This window comes from Salvia splendens, chromosome 17 (assembly GCF_004379255.2).
Source record: "Salvia splendens isolate huo1 chromosome 17, SspV2, whole genome shotgun sequence".
NCBI lineage: Eukaryota > Viridiplantae > Streptophyta > Magnoliopsida > Lamiales > Lamiaceae > Salvia > Salvia splendens.
The window spans coordinates 8731779-8739797 of NC_056048.1; positions in this window are offsets into that span (position 1 = coordinate 8731779).

Genomic DNA, 8019 nt, shown 5'->3' on the forward strand with positions numbered 1-8019 from the left:
TAGCCTTTGCACGTCATGTATGGACTTCGGCATTGCCATGTTCTGAACGACTTGAACTTTTGAGGGGTTTGCCTTGAGTCCGTCCTTTGAAACCCAACAACCCAGAAACTTTCCCGAATCTACCAAAAAGGTACACTTTTGGGGATTAAGTTTGAGGTTGGCTTTCTTGAGCACGTTGAGAGTGGACTTGAGGTTGAGCTCGTACTCCGAAGTGCTTTTGCTTTTGACGACTATATCGTCAACATACACTTCAACCTGCTTTCCGATTAGGTGCCGAAAAAGCTTGTCTACCATCCTTTGATAAGTTGCTCCGGCATTCTTTAAACCGAATGGCATCTTTTTATAAGCGAAAATGCCGAAATCGGTAATGAAAGCTGTTTTCGGAGCGTCACTCTCATCCATCAATACTTGGTGATATCCTTTGTATAAATCAAGAAAACAGAAAATTTCGAAGCCGATCAAAGCTTCTACTTTTTTATCTATATTCGGAAGGGGATAGCAATCTTTAGGACAGTGCTTGTTTAGATCGGTGAAATCTATGCACATCCGCCATCCTCCTTCCTTTTTCTTGATCATGACAGGATTGGCCACCCACGAAGGATACTTCACTTCGAATAACACATCCGCCTTCAATAATTGACGGACTTCGTCATGGATGACTTGACTTCGTTCTGCCGCAAAGAGTCTTTGCTTCTGTTTTATCGGCCGGACCGAAGGATCAATATTTAACCGATGAGTGATTACCTCGGGGGGCACTCCGGTCATGTCCAACGGAGACCATGCAAAGACGTCTTTATACTCCTTGAGGAGCTGGATGGTTTTTTCCCGAAGTAGGGGCGTTCCCGCGAAGCCGATCTTAACCGTTCTGGATGGATCGTCTTCGTACAGCTGAACTGTCATCGAGTTCGGCTCCGGTATGACTTCGGTCATCGCCTCTGACTCCGGCTGCTGTGATTGCTATGCTTGGTGGTGCCGATCTGACTTCTACTCCGGCTGCTGTGATTTGTAGACATTCCTTTGCTCTCTTTTGGTCACCTCGGATGACCGCTATCCCTCCTTTAGTAGGGATCTTGATGGTGAGGTGATAAGTAGAGCAAACGGCCCGAACTGTGTTGAGCCAGTCTCTCCCCAGGATGATGTTGTACGGGGACCGAGCTTTCACCACAAAGAACTCGATCATCGTATTGGAGCTTGTAGGCGCTTTTCCCACCGTGATCGGAAGGCTGATAATACCTTCAGGGCGGGTGTCCTCCTGGGCGAAACTTTTCAGAGGAAGTGGAGCCGGACTGAGCCGAGCTGGATCCACTTCCATTTTATCGAAACATTCTTTAAAAAGAATGCTGACTGACGCTCCTGTATCCACAAATACTCTGTGGATCAATTTGTTTGCCACTCCGGCTTGAATGACAATAGCGTCTTGGTGAGGAGAGATGGCTGGGACGGGATCGGCATCTGAAAATGTAATCACTTCGTCTTTTTTCAGCCTTTTATGTGTTGGCTCCTCTTGATTGGAACCTCTGCGTTCTGCTTTTAGGGACGACTTAGTCTTCCCGGCAGGGAGAGCATCAATAGTCAGGATTACTCCATCATATTGCGGCTCGTCGTCGTCTTCGGGATCCTCATGCCTTTTCGGATCCTGAGGATTGCAGTTCGCACCTCTCTGCCTTTTGTTCTTTTTCGGCTGCTTGCTTTGGTATTTTTTTAACGTTCCTGTTTTCACAAGAACATCAATACCTGCAGCCAAATTTCGGCACTCCTCGGTATCGTGACCGTGGGTTTGATGGAAGGAGCAATATTGATCCTGAGGTCGCCGCGCGGCTGATTTCGTCATCCGCTTTGGTCTTTCGAACATATCGGAATGTAGTTCGAAAATTTCCGCTCTTGACTTGTTCAGCGGTACGAACTGAGCGGGCGGCTTCTCGGGATTGAGACGGGGTCCCAATCTGTCTTGCACCGGAGCCCTTTGAATTCTTTCAAATGGAGTCCGGCGAGGATGCCCCCGATCGCTATGATCGGGCTTCCTTCTGTCTTCTCGGGACGATGAGCTGTCTAACGACCGTTTGCGACGGTCTGCCTCATCGGCCCGGGAGTACTGGTCCACAATGTCCCACATTTCCTGAGCTGTCTGCGGACCGCACTCAACGAGCTTCCTGTAGAGAGCTCCGGGCAGGATTCCATTTTGGAATGCCGAGATGACAAGCAGATCGTTGAGATCGTCTACTTGCAGGCATTCCTTGTGGAATCTTGTCATAAAGTCGCTGATTTTTTCGTCGCGACCTTGACGAATGGAAAGCAGCTGAGCCGAAGTAATTCGGGCTTCCGCTTTCTGAAAGAACCTCCTGTGGAAAGCATCCATTAGATCTCGGTAGGATCTAATGCTGCCTTGAGGAAGGCTGTCGAACCATCTTCTGGCGTTCCCGATGAGCAGCTCGGGAAACAGCTTGCACATGTGGACCTCGTTGAGACCCTGGTTCGCCATGTTATATTGATAGCGTCCCAAGAAATCATGAGGATCCACGAGTCCGTCATAGGTTATCGACGGAGTTCGGTAGTTCCGCGGCAAAGGAGTTCGGGTGATATCGTCCGAGAACGGGGTCTTTAATGCTCCGTACATGGCGAACCCGACATCTCTTCGGTACGGAGGAGATGGAGTTCTCCTGTGGTTCCGGTACCGAGGAGGAACTGGAACATGTCGAGGTTGAGGATTCTTTCTCCTGGAAGACACGTCACTACTGCGGTAGTGACTTTCATGTCTGGATGAGGAGGGAGAATCCGCCGTTGTCTTCTCCGGCTGTTGGCTCTTCTGCAGGAAGGTTAAGAACTCCTCCTGCTTCTCGGCCAAGAACAGCTTGACAGCTTCATTTAAATCGGGCTGCTGGGAAGACTCGGTGCGATGACTCCTGGAGTGGCTTGTTCCTCCTTCGTGAGAACCGGAGGTAGATGTCTCCCGAGGCCGTTTTTCAGACCTGCGAGCTGGACTAGCTTCCTCACGGTGATCACGAACGGTATTACGGGTGGTATGTGATCTGGTATGCATTTTTTTTGGGGTGGAAAAAAGGGTCAAAAATTCGCTTTATCACAAATTTGGTTCTCTGTTTCCCACAGACGGCGCCAGTGATGAATCGGCGAATTTTTGGTGGTGAAGAATGCTGGAAAACACAGATCACGACACGGTGAATTTACGTGGTTCGATTTACTGAGGTAAATCTACGTCCACGGGAAGAAAAGAGAGCAGAGTTGTATTGCTTGATCTGTTTTCTACAGCTTACAATACAGACTTGCTATTTTGTATTTTATCTCTAGAGATCGAGAGAATGTTAGAACGTCCCCCTATCTATCTGATCTAGGTTCTATTTATACATTGACCTAGATCGTGGCATGCAGCTATTTACTAGGTAGTGGATGTCGTGGAGATCGTGGCGATCTTGCATGGGTCCACTATCCTGCATGAGTTAATGACTGCTTGACACCACTAAATAGATCGTGGGTGTAGTGGAGGTGGAAATCCTGCATGAGTCCACTATCTCCTAGTTCGGTCGATTTATCACTGAGACCGAACTGCTGAATGATTGCCGAGCAGCTTTTGCCGATCTGAGAGTAGAGCTTGATGCCGACCTGAGAGCAGAGTTTGATTGGTTGGCTTTTACCGAGCTGTAGGCTGGGGCCGAACTCTTTGGTCGTGCCGAACTGAACTCTGATACTCTTTAGTCATGCCGAACTGATACTCTTTCTTGGGCTTTACTGCTGTTGGGCTTGCTTAGTACGTACTCCATCAGTTACTACGGTAAATATATATTCAATCGATAAAATGAATAACTACCACATACAAATACAAATGTACTATTCTTTATTGAATTGGCCAATCCTGTCTGTTTATCGAATATTTGACCAATTTAAATGACTGATTCAATGCCATATTGTATGATTGATTATTGTAGTTATACTAGGATTGTATTTTGTACAATTCCTTTCTTGGTGATTATACGAATACTACTAATATGCCCAGCCCCAGACCAAATTAATGATTGAAATGTTATCCACAACAATCTGACTCTCAAATCGGCAATGATGAAATCTCCCCTTCAAAATTTCATGTAAACACTAAATAAGTAATTCCATGAAAAGACCCAAATTTCCTTGTAGTTTGGAATTTTGGATGTCAGAAATTCATGTGTTCGTGCAATGCCAAGAAAAGAGAATTCCAAATAATAATAATAATAATAATAATAATAGTAATTCCAATAATTCCATATCAAGTCAATTCTTCATATGAGACTTTCACCATTCAAATAAATCAATAAAAAGACAGATCGATGCTTAAGTGCGCGTTGAGACGACCTCCGATTAAAAAAAAGCATTTGAGTCATATATATGATATATGTAGTGTGTATGTTCATTTTGAGCAATGATATTATTTAGTTTTGTTCTTTAAATTTGGAAAAGTAATAGTACTCATATTTTATACTCGATTCCATTTTGTTTATTTTTAATTACTCTATTGTAAAAATTCTACTATATATGGATGTGATGATCTTATAGTCTAATTCTAATACTCACACGCATACATTAATTCATATATATGCGATGATGTCATATATCTATATACTTCTATTTGATTATTTCTAATATATATGCATGTGAGTTTGTTCATTGGTAGAACTGAGAAACGAGCTTTGCCTAGAGAGGGCTTTGGTCGACTAGAACAATGAAAAGTATAATACTACTACAGAATATAAGAATTGATACTTTTTAGGGATATTGACTTCTAATATCATAGAATTTTTCAAAAGTTAGATTTTTTCCCACGAACTTTCAACTTAACAAATAATATCAAAAACTTTACTCGAGTTTGTTGTTCCCCACCATCAAAACAATTATATGGCTATATTAATAGATTGAAGAACAATTTTGAAGAGTGTGCTTCAAGAAAAACTATCCTCAAAGATTGAATAACTTGAAGCTCTCGAAGTTGTTGTCGAGAAATTACAAAGAAAAAAAATTCGTATCATGATATTATTTGTTAAGTTGAAAGTTCGTGGGAAAAATCTAACTTTTTAAAAGTTCTATATAGTAGGGACCAATATCCCTAAAGTTTAAAAAGAAAAAGAATTAAATACGAAAAGAATAAAGTAAAATAAGGAAAGAGATAATAAAATAGGAAAGAGTGTAAAATTTTTTTAAAAAAATGAAAAAATTAAGTAGCTTTGGTCAACATGATAACCAAATGATTCAAACTCACATGATAATCAAACTCCGAGTAAGAATAATTAACTAGAAGATTCAAGGTTTAAATCAAATGATAAAAGTGATGAAAGTTGCAAGTCATCCTCCGTGAAAAGAAGATTGTATTCACCTGATTCAAAGGAATATCCTAGGAATAGGATCCCTTCAATTCAGATCTATCCCTTGATATAGGAAAGAGAAATATCACAAAGAACTATACAAATTTAGATCATTCTTATAGGTAGAATTCAAAAATTCTGATGCTGTATAACGAGAAATAATATACTACATATCTTATATGAACATAACACTTGTTTGATGTGCGTTTAACATTGTTCGTTTCGATTTATATATTAAGTATGGTTCTAATATATTAAAAAAATGTTATTCAAATTTTAAATTTCACAAAGTTCATAAAATCAAAGCTTGATTTGTTATTTTATTAATTTATTTGAAATTATAGAGAAAATGAGCAAATCGAGCTTTGATTTATTATTTTGTTTTATCAGATAAAGAGATAATACAGTAGATGATGAAATAAAGTAGGAGTGATTGAATGTTTTGTTTTTATCAGAAAAAGAAAGGACACAACTTAATTGCGACAACCAAAAAAAGAAATATGACTCAACTTAGTTGGGACGGAGTAGTTGTTTATATAATTCTAATTGCATTTGTTGTTGGATGTAAATTCATTTTAAAATCATACTGTAATTCAAATCATTTTTAAAGGCATAATTCTGCATATGAAAAACCCTTACAAATTTTTTGTGATGATGGTGATTAATTAATGTTAAATTGGAACAACTAAATTTGACATTTACACATAATTAGGTATAGAGATTTAATTTGCAAACCAAATGTTACCAACTCGATTAGTACTATTGGAACTAAATTGAGTTGAACCGATTACTAATTTATCCAGAGTTGAAAGTTCTAAACCATACCAAACTAGGAAATTAACAAACCAAATCGTGCCAGGAAATTGACATATAAATGAAGTACGATATATAAAAAATTTATAGACAGCGATCGAGGCTGGTAATTTGGTTAGAATCGGAGTTGTTTAATTTGTCATCTTTATGACTATGAGTAGGTATATAGTAGAGTATTGGATAATCATATAGCACTTTAAGAGTAGGTAAATTCACAAAGAAATTGATTATAATTATACTAATCATATAGCACTTTAAGAGTAGGTAAATTCACAAAGAAATTGATTATAATTATACTAATTACATAAACCGAAAAGTGCATAAATTGGATGAAACATTGCTCTTGCAAGCATTTCATAAGCATAACATCAAACATATAGTATTAATCAACCAATTATTTTAAGGTAGTGATCATCCACATCTGTGCTCTTGCCAACGAGCACGGATGTAGGCCCGGACCCACTTTTACTTCCTGCTCTTAGGCAAGAGCACAACACCTACATCCGTTCTCTTCCGCAAGGACAAGCTCAAGGGTCCCACCATTCTATTATTCAATTTAAATAAAAACATTTCCACAATATTAAAATGCATTAAAAATAACCGGAATAATATTACAAATTATAAAAAAATTAAAAATTACATAATTAAAATCCTAAAAATTAAAATTTTCATAATTAAAGTCTTAAAAAATAAAATTTACATAATTTAAATCCTAAAAATTAAAAATTACATAATTAAATTCATAAAATTAAAAAAACCCACTACTCGTGGCCGAATTTCGCCCAAATGTGTTTGATTAGGTCTTCTTGTAGCTCAACGTGGGTTCGGGTATCGCGCATTGTGTGCCTTGTTTCGATCCTCTCACCCACCGTCGTATGCACACCTCGGCGTGGAGGAGACCTCGCGGTTGAGCTTCCGGCTTCATCCTCGTCGTAAAAGCTAGCTGCCCTCGGTCCTTCGTCGGCTATAATCATGTTGTGCAAGATAATACACGTGTACATGATGTCGGCGATATTTTTCACGTACCATAGCCGAGACGGGGCCTTCACAATGTTGAATCGGGCCTGAAGGACCCCAAAAACTCTTTCGATGTCTTTACTAGCGGACTCTTGATGCTGCGCAAAAAGAACCAGTCTTGGGTCATGCGGGTTGCCGAGCATCTTCACGAAAGTCGACCACCTTGGGTAGATACCATCGGCGAGATAGTAACCCATGTGGTATGTATTTCTGTTGACGGTGTAGTCGATCGCCGGTGCTACACCATTCGACACATCATTGAAGAGTGGTGAAGAATAGAGCACGTTCAAGTCGTTGTTGGATCCGACAACACCGAAATATGAATGCCAAATCCATAGGCGGTAGTCGGCGACCGCTTCAAGGATAAGTGTTGGGCCGCTGGCTTTGTGGCCGCTTAAGTGTTGCCCCATCCAAGCAGTCGGGCAATTCTTCTACCTCCAATGCATGCAGTCAATGCTGCCAAGCATACCGGGAAAACCATGGACTGTTTCGTGAAGACGAAGCAACCGTTGGCAATCATCGGTGGTGGGTGCCAGAAGGAATTCATCCCCGAAAGTTGAACGAACCCCCTAGCAAAAAATTTTAAGGCAAAGGATTCCAGTGGACTCACCGACATGCAAATACTCGTCGAAGAGGTCAGTCGTTTGCCCAGTAACAAGTTGTCGGATGGCACACGTACACTTCCGCAACCTCGAGAGACTTTGCTGACCGGCTGCGTCTGTACTTGTTTGAAAGTATTCAACACGGGCGGACAATGTGTTGACAATACGCATACACAAGCATTCTGACATGCGAAAACGGCACCGAAAGTAATCTTCCAGAAACCACGGCTGGTCGGAAAAATAGT